This window comes from Lepeophtheirus salmonis, chromosome 13, assembly GCF_016086655.4.
Source record: "Lepeophtheirus salmonis chromosome 13, UVic_Lsal_1.4, whole genome shotgun sequence".
Taxonomy (NCBI): Eukaryota; Metazoa; Arthropoda; class Copepoda; order Siphonostomatoida; family Caligidae; genus Lepeophtheirus; species Lepeophtheirus salmonis.
In genome coordinates, this window is record NC_052143.2 from 31,538,191 (window position 1) to 31,563,283 (window position 25,093).

Here is a 25,093-nt window from a genome sequence, read left to right on the forward strand (position 1 = left end):
CCATGGCAACGTATCGGTATTGTTAAACCCAACTTATTCCTCACCTTGAAGGAATTAATAATTTCTTCAAATAGAAAAAAAGGCCCTAAAAATGTTAAATCTCTTTTTCTTTTTATACCTTATTCAATTAATACAAAGTGAAAATAGGTTTCACATAAACTTAATTATTCACGAAATAACTTGTCAGTTATTTAAAAAAGTATTTTTTATATGATCATATCAGACAAACAAACAAAAACCCATTGGTAATATAATAAAAGAAAAAACAAAATCATTTTTCATAAAAGCTAAATAAAACTAAGAACTACTTAGTGATTCTATGTATGTAATTCATGCATTTGGAAGTTTTAGTGTTATTTTTGATTATACCCAGATAGTGTGAACCCAAAACTTGTAATAGCATTTCATTAAGACTCTATGCTCCCTTATTTGTATTTTGAGGTTTTTTACGCAATGAAACAATAGCTGAAACAAAAATAAACAAGTTATGATTTTATCTCATGTCGGTAAATTGTCAGAGCAACAACAAAAAAGACAACGCGTGTGCCTTCTCCTCCTCGCCAATGGAAGTGGTAAAAAAGTTGAACAGACCCATGACATCCTCATGCAGACTGCCTACAATGTATAGAAGTACATTACAGCCCCATACATTCCGATTAAGCCAAGAATAATCAAAACTTCTGCAGGTACATTATGTAGGTTTTTATTTACATATATTTCTGGCCTAAAAATGAAAAGCATAATACTTATTAGCGAAATAGGCTTTATAGCTTTTTAAAATTTTCTACATGAAGATCAATATACTTTGCATACATTTCAACCATTTTTTCCATTTTGATTGAGGTAACTCCAAGAAATAGGTCATGAAATATCAGTCACTTCATTTGGTGATAAAAACCGCTTGACCACGTAATTTATTTTAGTTGAATGGGCGATTAATGATTTCGATGCTCTGACATGCAGAAAAGTTTTGATCTGAAGTGTGAGCACTTGCATTATTATGATGAAGAATTATTCGGCTCTTCATGTTTTTCCGGATTTCTTGGAAGACTTCTGGCAGAAAAATGGTTGTGCACCATTAAGAATTAACTGTTCTACGTTGCTGTAATAACACTGAAGCTACGTGACCAGTCAAACAAAAAAAAACTGGCAACTATTTGTTATAATGTACTTCTCCCACGAACAAATTTGATCCAGGACACTGCTTCAATTAGCCATCAGTTCTATGCATTATGATGTCGTTATGGGCATTAACTTCTAGTTTACTTTCATTCACAAATAGATAAATCAATCTTTTGTTTTTTTTCTCTAGGTTTCCTTCTTTAAAAAAACAACGTGATAAGATCTGCATATATAATTCATTTGCATATTCGTACATACATAAATAGATATAAGCATACATAAATTAATGTTTGGAATAGGAACATCAAAGAAATAAAAGAAAGTTTAACATATGTCTTTTCAAATCATAAGGTTTACACTAGTGTTGGGTAATGAAAATGGAGATCATAACCCAGTCTGAGATCTATATAATATTAACTGATTTGATCCAAATATAGCCTGGAACGCTTTTTAGTATTTAAAACTACGTCAGTAAAAAACATTGTTCTTGATCTGATGCCACATTTTTTTTACATTTTGTAAGAAATTTATTATAAGAGAAAAAATGACGTTTTTTAATGTGATTTTTTTTTTTTTTTTTCATGGAAAATTTTGATTCACATTTTGACATGCACCTTACAAAAATTTCGGTCGAGGATGATAAATATCGGTCAAATCGGTCTTTCAAAACCAAATAAGACGGAATTGAAAAAAAAAGATATCAGACCGAGTTTAAATACTAGTCTCTACATTTTGCTACTATTTTTGTTTTTGTAATACGATTTTTTTTTTAGTAAAAGTCCAATATTTAAAACAAAATATCAATAAACAATCTTATAACACCAAATAAAAAAATGATCTTGAAACGATTTTAAAAACTAATTTTGACATTATAATCTTATGATTAGTCTTTTCATGCCATTAAAAAAAAAAGCCCACGGCCTGGACCGAAATAATGCTTTAGATTGGTCTTTAAAAAATAATACAAGACCAAATCGATAAAAAAACGATTTCGAACCGAATTTAAAAACTTATTTTTACATTTTGATGTTATATTGACTATTGTCATACCATTTGCAATTAAATTGTTTTTTTGGCATACAATTTATTTTTAATAAAAACTATACGGTCTCAATTGCGTTTGGGATCGAAATAGCCATCCAGATCACTCTATTAAAAATCAAATAATACCAAATCAATTTTGACCGAGTTTAACCCCAATTTTTCCCATTCTCCTGCTATGTTAGCTTTCTGTGAAATCATTTATTTTTTAATAAAAAAATCCATTTCCAAAATATGAGAAGACATATTGTACTATATGTAAAGTAAAAGAAAATATCATTCCATGATGCTACAAGAAGCAAATATTGCGTGTGGGCAATAAATACATATATGTAAGTGGTGTTGACGCTGTTTTTTCATTCTTGAGTACAATTTTTTTTTCGTAACTTTTTTTCCTATTCTATGGGTATAGAAAAAAAATGAAGAACACCCATATATCATAATAATTTTCTTAACATCAATGCAGTACGTGGAAAGTTATATGACTTTTCATCATTATTTACCATGCTTCATAAACAACAAAGAAGTATTCTAATTTAATTAATTCGTTATGCAAATTTAAGTAGGTTTTTTTTGCATATGTATATATATTAGAAGCAATAATTATTTAAATTGATTTTTTCCCCCCTATTTTATTAAAAAGGATATAAGTTATATCTACAAATAGACTATATGGAAATTAGATTGTCCTATTTTCATTTTATTATTTTTACCCCTAAATAAAGTAGAACATTGATTTTTAGGGTCATTCTACTGTACAGCCATACAAATTGCGTGAGAAGCCTCCAAATTTGCAAATACATTTTTTTACTGTCTTCAGCAGAAAACGTATTTGTGCAAGGGATTTTTCTATTTGATTCCCTTCATAATCCGACTTGGCTTTGTAAAACATTTAGGAATTTAATTAATATTTCATTTTGGCACTTGCTTCTTCATCCTCCGCTAGTGAATATCCTTTTGTTGTGACGTGACCGAGAGAGAGAGAGTGAAAGTCGTGAAGGAGACACTTTATTTACTTACTCATACCAGCTGGTTGTGACTAATTTGCCAGGATATTTATAGGCAAATACAAGTAAAAAGTACACATATATAAAATTGCTTAAGATAATAAAGAAGATTGAGAGGGGGGAGAAACGGACTTAGTGATAATACTCAACACCACACCTCAATCACCATATTTGTCACAGAATTAAAAATCACTTGAGGCCAACCTCACTTACCTTGCGAAAGCAATTTCAAAGACTAGTCGATTTGTAATAAAAACTATGCTTAAAAGTGTCAATATTTGGTTTTGGACGGTAGATGGTGTTCTGAGCAAAGAGTTTCGTATCTGTGGAAGAGGTAGCCTTTATTTAGTATCCAAGGTGGGAGAGATAGGCTTATCTTTTTGTTTAAAATTTGGCGAAGAGTAATAATATCCTTAATAGCACGTCTATGATACTAAGTGAAAGGTCAAGTCTTTTGATTTTGCATTGATTGTTATCGTTATCTCCCAATGAATGAAAAAATGACATTAACCTAGCCGACAACTTTTCCTTTAAGTCGATAGAGAGGTTGAGGGAAATAAAATAAAATATTGACCTTCTTAAGTAAGAGCCAATCTAGTCTACAGATCATTCTATTTAAAAAACAACAATGGTATTATGGATCAAAATTGACCATGTTTAATAGGGTTTAATTTTGTTATATCACTTTTATCTTTGATAACACATGGAAACCAAAAAATCATTGAGTATATCTGAGGACTCTTAATTTATTTAAAATAAGTTGCACAATATTATAAAAAAAATTAAAATCTAAAAATACATAAAGTACATATTCGACCTATAATGTCATATTTGGGACCGAAGAATATATACTAATATAGCCAATTGAGACCCGATAGACCCATTTATAATACGTATATAAAACTAATAATACATTAAAATGATTTCACGTTATCATTAAACTTTAATAAAAAGATGGAATTATATTATCATGCAAAGTATAAATACCACTGGCAATACAAGCTAGAATGGGTTTTTTGTATTTTTAAATTAAATCTTAATTACCTATATTTGTATTCTTTAACTTATTACCGTGTATTTCAATCAACAAACTATTTTGATTAAATCATTAGAGGCGTCATAAAATAAACAGTTTCAATAATAAAAAAATTAATACAGACCATATATAATTATAAATTGCTTACATATTTCAACACTTCTTTTAATTTAAATAATAATTATTTAAATAAAAAAAATGTATAAATGGCTGCAATTAATTAATCGATATTAGATGGAAATCTTTGACAGTTTGTGTTTGAGTGCGCAAGGTATATTTCATTGTAATTTAAATTTGAATATACCACTTTACCGTTTATTTCTTTATTATTTCTAGTCATTTCTGGAAGAATGTAATGAATTTATGTTATGAATTATCATTTATAATTGTATTTAGAACAATTCATTTACGAAGAAATATTGATTATTCGGTTGAGATGGTAAATATCCTTTAATGATATGCAATAAAAAAACTTTATCTAAGTATTATGTTTGAATGTGGAATGAATGCATCAATATATTTACCAGAGTTTTTCATGGTCCTTGTATTCAAAAACAAATAATAGGCTTAAATGCAAGTGCAAACTCATCTCTGGTGTGCAACCAATAACGTATTTGTTTACTTTAATTTGGAAATAGATTTGAGTCAGAAAATCCTAGACCGTTATGAGAATGTTATGATTCTAAAGGGACTGAACTAATTCGATCCTTTGAAGAAGTTTGGTATGGACTGATCTCAAAGAAGAACTTGATTTAAATGGTTTCCAAGAAAAAAAATCAGTCCGGATCAGTCTCATTTAAAATTTGGGCTACATCGATTCTAAAAATACATTCTTAATGACGTCAGTTGTGTTTCAATATTGAGAACATCGACTTACAATAACGTCATATGAAGTTGAATCCGTTGCATAAATCATATTTGTACCTACAGCTCAAAAATTAGGATAAGGAAGAAAATTGGTCCGTAGATTGAGATCAAAAAATTGTTTCATAGATTGAGACCAAAAAAACGATCCACGATTTGAAACAATTAAATTTCTGTCCATGGTCACGGTCTGGACCAAAAAATTAGTCCTAATTTGTTTAGAAAAAAATACTTAAGATCGAACCAGTGGAAAAATTATGTCTTGAAACGAGACTCAACACTAATAGCTACACTTTATATTAAATATTTTTTTTCATCTACTTCAAAATCTAAACATGAGTTTATGTATGTTGTTTTAAGTAAACAAGCAACTAGAAACACACACACAAACTGCTTTAATTTTGAGCACGAACATAATTATAATGCAGAGTTATACTTCTAAGCTCTACTACGTCTATTTTTTTGGGGTTTTTTTTTTTTTTTTTTTTTTAAACTTAAGTAAAAAATTATTAAGACTACATATATACAAGATTGATACTCAGCCGAGGCTTTAGTTTGATTTTAAAGACTCGGGACAGGAGAGGAAAATCAATAATCAATAACTTGATACATAGTAACTTTAATTTGAAAAGTTATCAAGATTATATTGGATTTGATAACATTTTTTAAATAAACTACTTCACAATCAATATAACTTATAATCTAAGGCATACGTCTAGGATAAAACGTAGATTAAGAACAAAATATTTTTTTTAGCTATGTCGTTAATTTCATATCAAATTCTAATATTAGTGAAAGAATCGAGAAGGAAGGAGTTTTGACGGAAGAAAAATTTTAAAAAAGATAGTATATGGACAATGCAACTTTTACTTTTGTAAAAACCAAAGATAATCAAATTTGGCGAGGAGGGAGGTCAACATGAACTGTCCCAAAAGTTCTCAAAGTTTTCTTCCACAACAGTTCTGAACAACTTTAGATGTTTGAGCTAGGGATCCGTCCTGATGAAAGCAGATTTGGATCCCAGGGAATGTTACATTGAAATTGGGAAGAACTTTTGTCGCAAGGAATTTTAAATTGGGTTGGTGGTTTATTTTGTGGCCATATGGAATCCTAAAAAGGGTGATTTATTTTCATTCAAAGTAATTTATGTTTAGGATATTTGAGTAAATCCTTGTGGCACTCTTGAACAATATCCCATCATTTTTATTTTTAAATTCTTTGAAAGCTTAAAAAAAATTTTGCAAAAAAATCACGATCCCCTCCGGATTCATTGCGTAACAACTGAGTAGAGCCTTTGTTCTTTTATTTCTTTCAGCATGTTAGGTGTTGCTTGCGGAGTTTGAATTTTGTTCATTTTTATTAATCTCATCAATGAACTCCTGCCTACTTGGTGCTCATTAGCATGTTTTCTCATGGATATTTCGGGATTTTGCACATATTTTTTCTCGGACTGCCTAAAAAAGCTGTATAGTCCAACATTTGTATTTCTACTTTGTTCTGAACTCTTATCAGTTCTCCCTGTTTACAGAAAACAAATATTCACAGTAAAGAAGTTGCTCCTTCCAACCTAAAGTGCAGACATAATGGCAGTCAGTGTCATTCCATCCATTGAGAAGGTTGATGATGGCGGCACGTTTACTCTTTTGCTCCATAACAAAGCAAATATAGATTATTTTGGACACCTAACAGAATCAAAATACAATTTGATTTATTTCAGAAAAATAATTTATTCAAACCGCAAAATTGAACAACTATTTTGTTGATAGTTAATCAAAGTTAACTCCGACTAAGTATATGGTTTTGAATTTTATAACTTTTTTACTGAGATTTTTAGTGACTTTAATTATAAATATTTTATTGTTTTTTTTGTTTCCATGAAACAACCAAAAAATATCAGATTTTCTCGTAAAATTGTGATAAAAAGATTATGATTATGGTATATATTGACACATTACAAATATTTATACATATAACAAAGCAGAGTAAGAGAATTATAAGATTTAACATATCTACTCCATCTATGTTTTCTGTATTTATACAGAAAATATTAAAATAAAGAATATTTTTGATAAATCATATACTACCTAAATACAATACAAATCTCTCATCTATTGAGAAAGACAGTACGTTAATAGATAGATCATTAACTAAAACAAACATCTGTGTAAAGTCCGATTTTACATTTTTGAGGTGATTAGTAGTTAATTATCCATGATATAATTTGTGTAGACATTAAATTTAATGTAAAAATCATTGAAGGAAAAAGGATTCGTCTTAGAATGTTATTTTTATGTATATTATTTTTAATGTTGAAATGATTTCATTACAAAAAATTTGCGATTTTGTTCGAGTCATAGATGAAATTTCTTATCAAGTCATATAGGTATTACTTAATTGTGTAATTTATTATAGTGTCGACCTGAGTCTACTTTGTCAACTCAAATTTAGTCGTTCATGATCAATTTAAAGGGAGGGTGGATGAAACAGGTACACATTCTCACTACCCATTTAATAATTTGCTAGCTGGATTACCTGGCATTGATAGGAATTATTAGGAGTCGGTTAACTTTGATTTATAATATAGAGTGTTGGCCACTGTTTAAGAAAGAACTTTAAAAGCCTGCCAAAGCTTTACATACAAAGTGTGCATGCATATAACTATAAACTTTGATTAAAAATGGATAAATATACGAATACATCTTTAACAGTGCAATTATCCAAATAAAAAAATTATTGCATATACTCAAATTTAGTATTTTCTGAAGCATATTGAAAAATATTGACGATAAAATGATGGTTTAAATAAATGTACGGTGTGAGGACTCAAAAACTAGAATCGTCTTCATAGCCATCTATCCTCGGTTTTAAAGGTGTGACAATTTTTTATTTGGCGACATTGTACGATCTCCTCTGCGTATAAGTCGATCTCCAACAAGTAGATCTTCACAATGGACGCTGTTCTAAATAGGAGAAATGGTCCCTTCTTGGCTGAATCAAAAACTCAAGTCCATGGAACCTTGAGGACCAAACATTCAGCTTAGGTCATGGTCCTCGGGTCGTGGCGTCCGACAGCAGCAAGATGCCTCCCTTCTTCGTCAAGGCCAACGGGGAAATCAATACGGACTTCTACTACAAGGTCTAAAGGTACCATGTCTTACCATAGTTGAAAAGCATGTTCCCCAGTGACAACTATGTGTTAATCCAAGACAGTGACTGGGGCACACGTTCAAGAAGGTGCAGCATTTCTTCAAAGAGAGCATGGCTCCCTTCTGTCTTGCATACTTCTGGCTTTTGCCCTCGCCCGATGTAAACCCACTGGACTTCGCTGGTTTTATGCGTCTTGGAGAGTAAGACAAACAAGACTACTCACCCGAATATATATGTCCTGAAGGCCGTGATTACGGAGGAGTGTAACAATTTGTCTTCAGACTTAATCAAGACCAGCAGTTATTCCCTTAGTTCCCGTATTGAAGCCATCATTCCGAATGGAGGGGAACATATTGAATAAAAAGGGAAAAAAATGTTGAATTAATTACTTTTGCTTCAAAAGTTTGTCATAAAAATGGCTAAATATAAAAATATGTTTAAGTGAAAACGCCCTAAAAAAAATTCTAATTTTTGAGTCCTCAACCGGTAGAGTATTTTCATAAATTTTGGGGTGTTTAATATCTTAGTTTACAAACGGAGAGTTAATAATGTTTAGAATTTTTTGTACTAATCAAATCAACCTTTTTGATTAAAAGAATATTTTCTATAAAACGTTCACAAGGATTACAAAAATCATATTTACAATACCTATGCATATCATCCATGATTTCTTGATCAATATCAATCTGAAAAAGAAAGAAAAGGAAAAATAATTGTCATCCCATTTCGAAGTAAAACTTTTTTAATATAACACTCCCTAAAAATCTTAAACAAAAGTTGGAAAATACTTATTTATTAGTTTTCCAGGTTTTTGCCAATGATTTAACGATAAGAACTTTTCTTTTTGTTAGTTAATGGAATATAATTACAAAAAGTTATTATTATTCACAATTTAATGCGGAAAATAATGTCTATACCTATTATTACCTAACTCTGCTTGTGACTAAAGTATAAATGATATTCGTCATTCATTAGTATCTTCGACTTTTTAATTATATTTGTAATGTTTGATGTAGGTTTGAAACAATTTTTGAATGAGAAAAGTTTCAAAATACTATGTTCTTACCTTCTGATAAATATAAAGTTCATTTTTTTTAAAGTCAGCTTTTATTTTTTGGCTCTCAAATATATCGTCACAAAAAACATAATGACAGAAAATACAAATACTTCGAAAACAGAAATTATTATCACACATTTAACAATTTTATGTTTGTAGTGGTGTTATATCTTTTTTCCACCACAAAGACATTTCAAAAACGATATTTTATTGAACATGTGAATACTATGCATAAAGAAAGTTTCGGAGTTATAGTCTTTCTAATTATCCCTATGCTAATTCAGGGGATATTTTTATAATCACCAATTTTAATAGCTCGAACTTGTACTCAGACTGTATTATTTTTATTTTTTCCATGCAAAATAATTCTAATACCATAACTATATTGATCAATACAGATAATTAATTGGTCTCCATAATTTTGAAAGTTTGATGCTGTCTTTTTTATACCAACAGTCCATGAAGGGGGATGCTATACTGCTATACTATCGTCCTTCTAGTGTGATGTATCATGTGTTAAAAATATTATCTTGCTTCGACAAGTCTACACAAAGAGTTTGCGATCGTGTTATCCCAATACTCCGGCAGCTCCAATTTCCTTCTGAACTTTTGACATATCTTGTTAGATACAAAAGCATTTTAGGAAAGCCAATATTTTCCATTATATAACAGAGAGTTTTTGGTGGGTTTCCGTTAATGAAGAGTAATTATATTAGCATTAACTGATTCAATTTCTAAAGCCCTAAGATTTTCTATACCCTTGAAAATACATCTTTTGGATTCATATTGTAGTACTATATTCACTTTTGATGTAGAATCAAAGACAGGATCCACGTATAATATAAAGACCCCCAAGTACGAGAGGAAGGCTAAAAAAAAACTGTTTTATAAGTCAGATCAGAGCATAAACCAAGAATATACACTGGGGGGTACGTTGAAATCTGAAAACTTATTAATTCAATAATTAATAAGTTTGAGAGACTAAAATTAATTCATATTTCGATACATTAAAGTATAAGCAATAACTTACAAAGTAAAACAAACCGTAAGATCTCCAGCTTACGTTAAAATTGAGGAAATGACACTTACATGTTATCGACAAATTTTTATTCATGCACTCCAAACAGTTGGGCGTATCCAAGGCTACCTTCTACACTGTCAGTAAGTCCAAAACGTTTGGGAGGAAGAAGAATTCAGAGAAAAAGGTCAAACTGGATCCGGAGGAGTTAAAGAAAACAGCCCTGGCAAATCCACCCAATTTCATGAGGGGCCATGCAAGAGATCTCGCGATTTAACACCAGACCTTCTGGAGAGCTATCAAAAAAGTGAGTAGAAAGAGCCATGTGAGGGTTAAAAGGCCATTTTATACACTAGCAATGAAGGAAACATATATCATCTGTTACAAGAATCTTTTGAGTTATTTTGAGCTATATTTTGACACTTTCCCCCCTTAAGCCCTGATGCCAATCCCCTGGACATGCACTCAAAAGGTCTGCAGTGTCCGTCATCTAAACACCAAGGCCCTCAAACCCACTGTCAGCCAGCACTGCGACGTCATTTCATAGGACTATATCCACAGAACTTGCCATGCCTTCTGCCTCCACCTGGAAGACATCATTATCGCTAAGGGCGCCTACAAAAATGATTAAGAGAGCTCAGACACACATATATTTATATTGTTGATGAATAAAATATATATTGTTGAGGTTTAAACTTCAAAGTGCTCAGGATTTAATAATCCACTTGGTATAAAAAATTTGGTATGTTTATAGAACCTTTTTTTATAAAATTTTGAAATAATTTGTTAGACAATTTTGATAATTAGCAATGCTTAAAAACAGATGATATCATATTTTCTTCCGTTTGCAGAATTTACAATGTAAGTTCATATAGAAGAGGGAATTCATAGAGGATAATTAGTTAGTTATTGAGTAATACTCAATGTAGTTCGATGAAGGAATATCTTTTTCATTACTATACAATTTGTTGCCTGAAATGTGTTGCAAAAAATACGCACATTTTCATATATATACTTATCTACATGCCAAAACAACTTTTGGATACATTAATATATTTGTTCTGACAGCTGAATATTTGTATGTAAATGATATAATTCGTCCAACGAGGGCAAACAAATGCTTACAATTATACATACATAGATGATTCATGAGTCTTTTGACATATTAAATCACTTGCAAGCTATTTAAAAAAATCATAACTTATATGTATACTTTTTATTTGAAAAAATGATTTCTAGCAATCTGTCTTTTTATGCATTGATTTCTGTAAGTATAGGTAAATAAAATAAAAAATCTTTTTTTCTTTTTAAAAAACAAGTTATTTATCAAATTGATATATTTATGAATATGCCTTCCTTTACCATTAAATGTCACAACGAAAAATATTTTCCCGAACCCTTTTAATTAAAAAAATGAGTGACATTATTGTAATCTAAATAAAAATGATGCATTGAAGAGATTTTGATTTTTTTTTGTTTTTTTAATTTAAGACACTTTTTATGACAAAACATCTGTTGCAAGAATTTTTTGAGTTATTTTGAACTCTATTTTGACACTTTTGCCCCCCTTTACCCTGATGTCAATCCCCTCGACTACAACTTTTGGGTTCATGTCGAGAGGAAGGCCTGCTGTTTCCGTCATTTAAACACCCAAGCCCTCAAACCCATTGACACCCAGCCCTAAGACGTTATTTCATAGGACTACATCCACAGAACTTGCCAGGTCTTCTTCCGGCTCCCGGAAGCCATCATTGTTGCTAATGGTGCCTACAAAAATGATTAAGAGATATTTGGATTTTTTTTTAAATGGACAATTTTTGTAGACCAATAATAGGAACAGAACATCAGTAGACGGAACTATAATAAATCTATATTCTACATTAAATATCGCTGCTACCAAAGTAAATATTACATTTATTTTGTCACGAGCAGCCCTTCACCCATGGCCCCTTGGCAAATCGTAGAATTTTTTGTTGATGTTACTCATAAGTTGGCTTTGGTGTAGCAGGGAGTTTGGTTGGTTTGTCATTCGATCGTGCCTCACACAAAAAAAAATCAATTGGATTTATATCTGGCTAGTTTGAAGGCCAAACGTTTGACAAGATAAAGTCGTCAAAATTGTCTTGAAGCTATTGGATACTTTATTAAGGTGTGGCAGGATACTGAATCCTTTGGAGGCCTCAATTCTCAACTAAACTTGCGAATGAATGTCTGACTGCGTCCCAGAGTTCGAGAAAATATTATATTGTCGCTCCCTGCAAAGATTCCAAGGAGGGCTCCGAGAATATTCCAAATATTTGGGCCAACAAATTCATCAATTGGTTCTATATTTCCTAAATGGTGCAAGTTTTAACCATATATCTTAATAAAAAAGAACCACCTCCCTAAATTCCTGCGTTTGTCCAAGAAAACACCCCAAAGTGGCAGCCTAGATAGCTGTGCATCCTGTATATAAATATATATATGATATTTTTTGAGTACAAATCTTTTCCAGATATCATTTATATAGATATATATATATACTTAGACGAATACACGCAAGATAGATGTGGTAACCCACCTTTATTCTTTATGAGGCAGTTTTGGTTTTGTTATTTATTTACAATATTCAGCACCTCAACTTAAAAGGATTATAAGTACAATCTACCTTTTTTAAAGACACACATTGGCCTTTTCGTTTTGAATCTATAAAAGCACCTTATTCTTAGAGCTAATCAAATTCTTTATTCACAAAAGTAATGAAAATATTGCCTATCTACACATATTTAACAACACTAATATAATTTTATGTAAGATATAAGTCTTCTTCCATTATACATATGGAATAACAAACATTTATACAGACGTCTTATGACCTACAATTCTATGGCTGTTATAATCTTCACTGACCCACATAAATACAAAAAAAACTGTGTCATTTTGGTTATATTTATCATTTCAAAGATTGAAAATAGAAGGGAATATAAGGGTAAATAGGATTTTTTTTAAATTTATATCTTTATAAGACTACAAAAAAAATTACATGAATGTTATTATTGCTCCCTCTCTGCTGATGGGATACTTCGTTTTTTCATAAATCAAGATTTATGTTAACTTTTGAGTAAAAAAAAATAAACAAGAAAAAATAAAAAGCGAGATCCTCTGAAGAAACAAAGAATTTTTTTATGAAGCTATAAGCCATTATATTTCTCAGTATAAAAAAACCCCATTCTTCTATAAGATCAAAATGGCTTGTTGACAAATGAGGATTTAGAAAAATAAATTCATCGTGACTATTCTTTTTTTTATTTATGAAATAATGAAAAACTGTCTAGTTTAGTGTAGTTAAATTGAAATTAATGTAGTGTGATGATGTTCGGGGTCGAACTAATAATCTGCTTAAACTTTAAAAAATAAATATTTAACCCATTACATGCAAAAGTTATATAAGACAGTTAGAAAAAGTTCAGTGATATAGTTTATTTATTTGCAACTCAAATAAGAGAATTATATTCATAAATAATCTCGAACAATCACTGAGACTCTGATAAGAGGCGATAAATTAATTAACCTATCACCAGTATCAGTAGAATTTCGATGTAAGAAGAGATATACATACTGGTAGTTGCATAAATACGTGGACTATTTGTGGCAAATAATTAAATGTGTAATAAAATTCGTATGACGTATTTTTTTGAGTATTATATAATAGAAAATTGATTCTGGTATAAAATTTAATATAATTACTGAATATAACCGCCATCAGCTGTTATGACATCCTCCAAGTGCCCTCGGAGGGCCTTGCGCACATTGATGATGTTATGGTCTTCCATGGCTGCTCATTACTCCTTGACACTGGCCTTCAATGAGCCCAAATTCGGGTGGCGGATAGCACAGGCCTTATTCTCAATTTGCCACCCCATACTGTCGTCAAGGGGATTCAAATCAGGTGATTGAGGTGGCCAAATGGTTTTGTTCCAAAATGGCAAGTTGTCAGCGAGCCAATCCTGAGGTATTCCAGGGGTATGGGCAGGTCTTTCAGATATTTTCCCTTCTAGACAAGCTTCTGGATCTTGAGCACAGTAGTCCTGGATAGTCCAGTGTCCTTGATTATCTCCTTGACAGACCTACTGGCGCGGAGGAGAGTGGCAACCATATGACGTTTGGCCTCGTCATTCCTCGTAAACGACTTTGTTTGATGCGTGTAAGAAAATCAAAAACAAAGCCAAAAGATTTGCCGAGTTACTTGTGCTGGATTTTTTTATTTTCGGTCACGGAACCTCGAGATATAAAAGTTTTAAAATTAGTCCGCGTATTTATGCAACTACCGGTATGGTTTAGAGACATATTTGATATTATATCATTGGAATTTATATAAACGTATTCAAATAGGTAGATTTAGTATTTGCATTAACAAAATTTCAATGAAATAACTCTATTCTACTCTGTCGCTTCAGAAAATGGAATATCCTTTAAATTGTCTTTAATTTTCGTAAAAGGAATATTTCCCATGAAAAAAATATATTCTTATTAATCAATATGCCTATACTAGGGGTGGTGTTAATTTATGAAAATGAGGAAATTTAATTTTAAAACAACTTTTCGCATTCAAGAGCATATTTTTAGCACTCTAGATAAAAAAATTGGCCAACTACAGTGGTTCTGATTGCTTGAGTATATAAAATATTTCGTTGAGCTACAATTTGTTTTTCTTCTAAATGATAAATAAGATTATATTTTTATGTATCACTTGAGAAATGCGACTTTAATTAAACTTTTTTTAATTCAACGACATAACTTTAAAATTGAAACTTTTGAAATTCAGAAACCTAACTTTATAATGTAATCTTTTGAATCCCTTTACAAATAGAGAATGCTGTCGAAAAAAAAGTCCTTTTGAAATAGCTATAGAGGTGAAAACACGCCTTTTGAAGACTAGCACTTTAGAAACATAATTTTGTCATAAAAATACAACAGAAGACCAACTGAACAAATCCCCCTACAAAATTGGACATCCCAGTACACACGCTAAAATAAAAATTTAGTAGAAATTGAGCTTTGACCTGTTAAATTACCTTAAAACTCTTCTTTGTAAACTTAAAATGTTATTTAACTATTGCTTGAACCGATCAAAAAGATTTAATGATCACAACATTTACGAGTTTCTTCTTATGACTTTGAAAGTAAATTAAAAAATATGTATTAGATTTTAACACAGCCCCCCTTGTACTCATGTATTGACGAAATTGCTGTTGCTGATATTATGCTTGTTTTTCAATATGTCCATGAGATATTTGGCTGTTTTGTATATGTGATGTACAAAAATAAACTGATACGTCAACCTAAAAACAATCTTGAATAAAAATTAAGAAAATCCACATTTATTTGTTTACTTCATATACATATAAATAGTGACCAATATTGTATTGACATTTTGAGTAAATAACAGCCTTTGTATTCAAATTTGTGGGATGAGTTAAGATACCCAAGAATGTTAACAATAATTAAATTTTATTTAATTGAAGAATATAAAATCTATCCATCTTTAACTGTGACGATCAATTTAGGCTGATTTAGGGTCAATTTGCAGTGTTTCTCCAGGATGAATAGGAATAATTTATGGATAGAAATGGATGATAATTCGTCAAAGAGTACATATGTAATCATCGCTTAATATTAAGAAAAATAACACTAGCTTGTTTTTGCGTTAACTGCCCACGTATAAAAACAAAAAAGGATTGTGGGTCTGTTCAGACACACAGCTAACTAACAGTAGTACCCAGCGTTCCCCCGAGTAATTATACGTTGGCTAAAACAAATTAGCTTTAATAATATAGAAGAAAGCCTTTGTTGAACTATCAGTTATTTCTAAGGACACTCACACAAAACTACCTAATATATTTATCAATTCATATGATGTGTTCTGTACTTAAAAAGTAAATGAATAATAATAAAAATTTGATTATTTTTTTAAATTTAATGGATGACTGAGGAATACTGCGCTCACTAACAAATACAAACAAATAAATTTATCTATCTTCTAAATATAAAACTTATGCAAGAGTTTATTCATTTTTACGTACAAACTTTTATTCAAATCTTAACATTACTTTACATGCATTTGAATTATGATATATATATGAGGACAAAAACAAACAGAAAAAATAGTACATACTCAATGTTACATCCACAGCCTGCAATATTTCCTTAATACATTGTTATTTTTTAAATAAAAATATGTATACGATATACATCAGAGATCACTATATGCAGCGCATACTGTATGCACGTTCTATCTTATATGCACACGCCCGCAATATTTCATAAATACCCCTACATTGTTATTTCTTAGATCAAAATATATTTAAGTTAATTCATTTTTCTAATGGTCCTTTCATTTGGTCAGATGGAGTTTGACAGATTAAGTATTACAAAAAAAATTTAAGATTTAAAGTCTACGTCTAAGAAGAAAATAATGATTTAATCAAATTGTTCTAACATTAGAAGATTGCAGGGTATTTCCTTGAAGTAAGTATCTAACAAAAAAATACATAATTTCCAGCTCTTTTTCGTTTTCGAATCCATTACAAAAGTAAATGCAATGTTGGATCCACTTCAAACTAAAAACTTGATGATTGAGCAAAGGGTTCTCCAGTTCTTACTATATTGTTAACCGTAGCATCTAATCCAAGCCCATTTTTTCTTTTTTTCGATTTGATTAAAAAAGTGCTGTCTTGTTTTTTTCTCAACTAGTAAATATTTAATTATGTTATTCGTAACCATGCTCAAAAAATTATAATAAGTCCTGGTTTCCTGTTTGTCTTTCTTTTCAACCTCTCATTTTTATTCTGATCTTTCCAAATGTCATTATGTTAATGAACAATCTACTTGTTTAAGATTTCGCCTACAAAATTTATATATCTTTTAATTGACGTGTCTGATAGATATGCCAATCTTTTGTTTTCGGTGACGGATCCCTGTCATTTAATGATTTCTAACACTTTTTTTGAACAGTTTACAGTTCATTCTAGCATTATTTTCCAAATATCAAAATAAATCTCTTACTTCATCTATTTTATTCCCATTGTGAAAGAAGAAATAAAGTTCAGCAACGTTATCAAGGACCGAACTTTATAAGTTTTAGAACTGAAATGTAGATTGAACGGTACAGGACCAAGACTGAACTGGGCTGCAGTTTTTAGTACTAAATAAGGGTCGACAAAAGACTAGTCATAGGCCATTAGTATAAATGAAATATCACAGGCACTGAGGCACCTTCAATTTCTATAATGCTCCTAGAAGGCATCATTATACAAAGATGGCGACTGAGTTGTTATAATAAAATATTTCAATGTTTATCAAAAATATTTATAGCCTCATGAAAAAAAAACAGTCATTAAACGGATCCATTAGAGCATTAGTTCTACACCCACGATAAGTTAATAAAATCACTCCTTTAAATCAAAGCTATTAGTACTTTCGTTACATTATGTTAATGTAAAAAACGTTCAAAGAAGTTCAATTATGGATTTCACCTCAATTAAGTTCCTATATTTTTCAACAAAAGTTACAAAAATAAATATAGTTATTAACAAAATATTTATTTTGGAGTAAAGTTATTCTTAATGCATTGGTTCAAATCATATGTGACGTTAAAAAAGAAAAAAAAGTTATTTGCAATAATTTGCATTGAAAGCCTTTTGTGACATAATTTGTTTTCCTCAGCAAAAAAAAAATTCATATCTATATACTCCTAAATCAAACTCAAACGCATTACTGCCATGTCATTTCTAAAATGTACAATATATGTAATGAAATTCCCCTGATAATAGACTTAATTATTCTCTGCTTGTAAATAAGGGTTACATGTATGTTATTTACATAAGTTTTCGCAGTTAATTTGAATGGGTTGTATCACATCATAATAATTAATAAGATATCTTAATCATTTGTTCAAAATGATGAAAATTTATTGTAGCTATAGAATATAAGTACATAAATATTTATATAATGAACAGTGGGGATAATTAAATGTTCCTTTCCCTTGTTCAAATTTGGGGGTGCAGATAGTCACTTTAATAGACATTCAAAAGGGTTGTATTTTTTAATAATTTCAAAAAATTGCCTTCTGTAGAAAAGAAATTTTAAATTTGATAAGATACACAATTTCAGTACAGAGCAGTCTAGAAAAAAATCAATTAAGATGGAAGCGAAAAAGGATTTGGTCAATGACTCCGTCTCAACAATCCCTTTTTTATTAATATATGATATATTAGCTTGGAAAAAAGTAATTTCGTATTTTTCACTTAATTTCAATGTTTTATAAGAAGAAGTGTAGCAATCATCCAATTAAATCCAAGTATACCCTATTCTGTTTGATAATTTGTTGCCAACGAGAATCCAACTGTATAATATCCTTCTCATAGAAGCATTTGTCCCTATTGGCAAAACACTCGGACAACCAATTATCACAAGCCTCTATTGAGGCTAAATTTGTACAACCAATCCCGTATACCCTAGACAGGAATAGGTGGTAGTCACTCGGTGCCAGGTTCGGACTGGAAGGTGGATACATAAGAACTTCCCATCTGAGCTTCCTGATCTTCTGGTGCGTCATCAAATATGTGTGCGGCCTGGTGTTGTCTTGATGATATTTTCTAACGATGGCCAGCTTCAAACAGTCGAGTTTTTCTCAGTAGAGGGAAAAATTGAGCGGGAAAAAAACTGCTCGAACCACTGTTGTGCAACGCAAATTTAAAGAGTATCGGCCCCTTATACATGGCAAATTTTTTTAGTTGCTTTGGACGCGGGTTTTTTCCTTTCTATTAGTAAAAATGTAAAATATGACGAATTTCTTCCTTTGATACCTCCATACTCGATGCATGATAATTCACAACTGAACAGCCCAAGCGTAATATTATCCAAGAAGCGCTTGTATTATAAACTCATTCCTTCACAACTCGTTATTGTATTATTCGATCTTATGCATATTAAAGTAAGGATTTTGTAAAAGTTCTAGCATGTATTAGCAAATTGAACAATCTGCAACCAAAAATAAAATGAATAATTTTAAAGAAAGGATTTACTATACATGAGATGAAGTTAATCCAATAATTGAATATTCTATTGCTGATAGACATATGAATGTTGTTATTTTTGAATATTTTTATAGAAATCAGTCAAAATATATATAATATTAATAGCAAACCGATTACATTTCATTTGTTTGGAGCCTTTGGCCCTTGCCTGGTTTGAAGGCAATTCTTCTAATACAACACAACAAAAGTCACCTTTCAACTAGGAGGAGTTCCGAAGTACACAAGTATTCAATGTTAGTAGTGGCTTAAAAGCAGTAATTAAATTTTCGGACAAGTCAATGTGGCCTCTTATAGTCGAAATATAAGCCCCCTCGGTTTCTTCGTGTGAAATTATCTCGAGTGGAAATTCAAAAACGATAGTTTAATAATCATATTAGAACCATTATTTTTTTATTTTTTTTGAAAAAGAGGTTGAAAACTTATGGCCACTCTTATATATGTAATACTTAATTATATTAAAGGATTCTCCGCAAAAACTCATACTTTAAAACACATACATTTCTTTTATTAAAATTACACATACATAAATACAGGTAGTATGTAGAACTAACGCCTTTACATAATATGATTTAATTTATATAAAAAAACTACGTGATATAATTTCATTGGAATAAATATAAAAGTACAATAAAAACTGTCACGTCAAAGCTTTTGAAATCACAAGTGGGAGTATTTGTTTACTATTCTTTTTGATGGTATGTAAATGTATTTGTGGTATTCTTTGATCGAGTGTTTGCTCATGGATGCATTATATCACTGAAAGAAATTAATTTTTCAAATTAAAATAATCATTCTAATTTTCCTTATTTGAATGATGCTGCAATAGAAACTATTAATCTATTTCATTTTTTATGTTTAAACAATTATTAAATTTCTAATTGATATTTTTGTTTAATTATTTTTCCTTTGCTTGACGATCATTTTTAATGGAAAAAAAATGTAAATTGAGTAAAAATCATTTGTTTTTGTTTGAATTCAACCATTTTATGCTTTTGCTTTCATTTCTGATTAGGTGCAATGTATTGATTTTTATGAAAAAGGGTAATATAGAAACTAAGAGATATTTTACAATAATATGTAGGATCCTTGGCATTTTTTTTGCATGCCAGTTTTGTTCTTGTTGGGAATTTTCAAAGGTGTTCCCAAAAATGGAGGCAGTTTGTCCCACAACTCACCAGCAGGCTAGTCACCAATACAGGTGTCCCGTCCAAAACTGAACACTACTTTAAATTTTACGGCTTGAGGGGTTGACGAGGGGTTCTTGTAGACCTTAAGGCCAAGATCTTTCTTAACTAGCCGGCCCATGCTCCTTCTGCTGACGTTGAACTACCTGGAGAGGCCGCTGACGGTGACCTTGCCTCTCTTGTCCTCGACAGATTTTTTCACGGCAGCAACCATTTCGTCCGACCTTCGAAGCCTAGACTTAGATCTTGTGGTCGCCTCAGGAGTCCCTTTGGCTACCACGCTGTAAACGGTGGTGCGGCTGCAGTTCAGAACCTTGGCAATTTCAGTGGGAGTGTTTCTCCACGCGGAAAGTTCCAAAATTGCGACTCGACGTCTTTCCATATTATCGGCTGTTGCTTCACTGTTGCTATTTAGATTTTGCTGGAGTTTTGTTTATAACTAGTTAAGATCCTTGCCTCGAAGTATAAATCAGTTTCAACTCAATTAAATTACGAGTATATGCATGGCGTAAAATTTAAAGGAGTCTTCCGTTTTAGACGCGCACACCTGTATAATATATGAATATAATATCCTCCAATATGGCTGAACATTGTTCTTTCTTTTTTTCGCGCACAGAAGCTGGGAGGGGGAGCAAGAGAGAAAGTTTTGTGATATGATAAATATGGTTTTGTACATAGCTATACATAAAAGCATGTTGGAATTGGCTTAATTACAAAAACAACCTTTAAACCCTATATTAAGATTTAAAGTTGTAAAAATTGGTGCTCATAATTAAATACTGTTAAATGCCCCACCCAAAAATTATACGTATACTATGTTGATTTTATTTTACTGAGCTTGTTCATAATTACCAAATATTAATTTGTATTTATTATTGTATGAGGTATAGTATTTTATGAAAAAATAATTGGGGGTAGGAATTTCGAGATGAGTATTCTCTGAAGTTTCAGCCCTAAAATAAGTCGTCTTTCAATTACTTAAGTAGGCATAGGTCCCTTGGTATAGGGCCCAACTTAGCCCCAAATGGCGGTACTGAGAATGCTCATCTCGGATCCTGCTCATACCCAACAATAGAATTCAAGATCGAAAGGTAGTAATTCCTGACTATGATCTTGATTTGATACGTAGAGGAATTTGTGTTTATTTCTTTCATTTAATAAGAGCTGTTCATCACTAATTTATTGAAAAGTCATGACAAATAAGGTTTTCCCCTCTAAAATATTATTCAAATTGTCAGAATTACCATTTTTGGTCACTTTTACCATGTTTAACAGTCAATTTAATATAAAAAATAAATGCAAATCATTTGTTTTTATTTTATGTCAACCATTTTATGGGTAGAACATAATTGTAGAAATATTTTATATTTTAAAAAGTATGGGATATTTTTGTATTACAATGGTATTGACCTCAAGTTCTATACTCTGTACAGTTGTACATCCCAAGTATTTTTTAGTGTGCAAGTTTTCTTGTTGTTGTTGTTGGCAACTTGAACAGTACTCTTTTTATTTTCATACGCTGTTATCATTATTCTTGCATTCTTAACTAGAGTACATATAAGTATAGAGTATAATCACGAGTGCGTGTGCTCATGAATAAAGGAAAGTAACGTTGATGAACTATAAGTTTAAGTACTTGTTCAATTCAGAGTAGAATTGAAGATCGAAAATGAGTCATTCCTGCCCTTGTCCGGGCATCATACGGAGAGGTATTTGTGTTTATTTCATACATCTTAAAGCTGCTGCTTACGGCTAATCTAATGAAACGTCAGGTGTAGAGACGAAATTTGAGTAAGAGCTTGAGGAGATGACTCTTGTTAGTATCAGCTGTTTGTTATATGATTTCGGGGAAAGAAAATGAATTGATGCTATAAAGAAAAGACCTTCTACATTTCAAATAGCAAAAGTATATGCAAAATGGTAAAAATATATTTAAATTCATATAATATATATTTTATTATGCGTTTTTAAATCAATTTAAACCAAAGATAGCTAATGATTCTTCTTTTAGATGTAGATGTTAACATACCCACAACTTATTAAATAATAAACTAAATGAATCAAAAGAACACGTATCACCTTTTCTAATTGTTAAACTTAGTTTTTTTTCCTTACGCAGATCCCTTTTTTATGACAACTAACACAAGTTAGCCATGTTAATTTTTCTTTTAGCATTCCGGCAGATTATTTTCATCTATACTTATAATTTTACAACAAAACATCAGTGGGACTCTCGGGCCTTCATGAGCAGACGCACTTTTAACTTAGATGTTATCTCCCCAATAGTAAATATTTTCTTTACTGGTCAATCCATTGCTCATAATTGAATAAAGGCCTGACTGAAAATGTATAATTTCAAGACATACTTCAAATTGTCAAAATTATCATTCTGATTTATGAGAGTTTTGTTAGCGTACCAACAGATTTGTATTTTCTAAATCCCCAACTTTAATCTTAATTTTCGTCTCTGTCAAAATAAATTCTTCATTTCTGAACTATGATATAAATTATCTGTAATTTTTACATTGTAAATTCAAAATTACAGCATCTATTATCACTAAAGATGTATAATCAAAATAATTAGATTAAAAAATTATATTAATTAGTGTAATTAATTAATAACTTACGAGAATGTTTTCCTAAATTACTGTGCAAAATTATTTGGCAGACATTTTTAAGTATATATTTATTTATTTTAGAATTATATTTAGAAATGCGTTTTGTAAAGTTATTTTTGATATAGGATGTACATATGTCTACATTGAAGTATACATAATCAATAAAAAGATAGCAATAAATTATTAATGAATTGAATTAATTCAGTATTTATTGATAATATCAAATTAGCTAATTTATCATTTAATTTTCATTTGTATTTACGGATTTTATTAATAAATGTAATAACAAATGCTTCTTATATTCATGAAACAGCTTTAAATACATCTTGGTAAATTATATGAAATAATTACCTTAATTGTATAACGCAACTTTTCATTCGAAAAGAAACAAGGAAAAAATAAGTTGGTAGTAGGGCAATTTTTCCAAATATAAAATTATTATACAAAATTTGTTGGGAATTCGTCATAAGTTTTAAAAAAATAATAATTTAACGAATCAACGCTTTAGAACACTAATAGCTAACAACAAAATACAGTTTAAATTTTTGTGTGAGTGAAGTTACGCCGTGATATCTTTATTAATGAAGGAAAGTTTGCGCGTATTTATTTCTGTATGAATATATGAAAACGAGTCACTGTATATAGTGCTCAATGATGTATATCATAAATATATATTGATCTAGGAAATAACGGTATAGACAAATTTATGAAATATTGCTGGTGTGTGCATATAGCATAAATAAGTAAATAAAAGCACACGCACCAACCGTTTCTCCTTTTCTATTAGTTAAACTGTGTTTGGCTGTACAAAAATCATATGACTGCTAACAAAACAAAACCAATCTGGATGTCAAAATCCCCATAGGGTAATTCCTTCTTCTCTCAAGAAACAAAAAATTACGGATCCATGTTCTCTAGTTTCTACGTCAGAATATTTCAAACAAAAGTACGCCAATCAAACAAAGATTTTAATATTTTCCCTCCAACTTTTTTCCCCTTGTGATAAAAAAATTAATTCACTTTAAGAAACAGTTAGTTAGGAAGCTCATAATAAATTAATAGTATTATAATCCAAAGTTTTATCAATATATATTTTTTTTCCTAATAATTTTATTCCACAATTGTGGTAAAGGCAAAGTGAACTTGTTGTAATCCGCGCTGGACGAGACAATGTTGAGATTGCATACTTCATCAACTTGGACAGGTCCTTTGACTGAAGATTCAGGAAGGAACTAGAAGTGTCTAACGGTAAAAGCAAGTCTCTGATCTATACCACACTCTACCTGGATGTTAGTATTTGATCTTAGTGTTTGCCCTCCAAGCAGAACGGACCTCAACCTGTGGACTTTTTTTTATGTGGGACACAGATGAGCAAGACACCAATAGATCCTCCTGTAACACAAAGTCCAAGTTTATGTTGAAGATCCAGGAAGAATTCCAGAATCTGCCTGTTTTACAGCTTTATGAAGAGATTGTCCTATTGGTACCGAGTGGTCCATTAGAATCTGAACACTTTGAGTTTTTAAACTTTAAAAAGATATAATTTAATATTTAACAATAGAATTTCATCAAAATTAATCATATAAATGGGTGTGTGTCACCCCTTAGTGACTATGGCAGCTTCCAGACGGCGGTGCAAGATCTGGCACCTTCTACAGATGTAGTTCTCTGTCTTGGCGTCCAAGTGCTGGCGAACAATGGTTTTGAGGACTTCTGTATTTAGATGAAAGACACTGCAGACTTTCCTTTTGACAGGTGGTATCAAGGCTGAAGGGGTGCCAAAAGTGTAAAAAAAAGTACTCAAAAGAGGCTCGCAACGGAGGAGTTAGGCTTCTTTCATTGTGTCATAAGTTGCTTTTCTACCCTCACAAGGGTCTTTCTACCTACTTTTTTATAGCTATCTGGAAAGTGTGGTGTTAAAT

The 25,093-nt window shown here is 30.9% G+C and overlaps 1 protein-coding gene across 1 annotated transcript in view; it reads left to right on the forward strand.

The window, feature by feature from the left end:
- LOC121128379 (uncharacterized) overlaps positions 1-25,093 on the forward strand; it is a 235,776-nt gene that overhangs the window by 174,896 nt on the left and 35,787 nt on the right. The gene's annotated exons all lie outside the window — the stretch shown is intronic.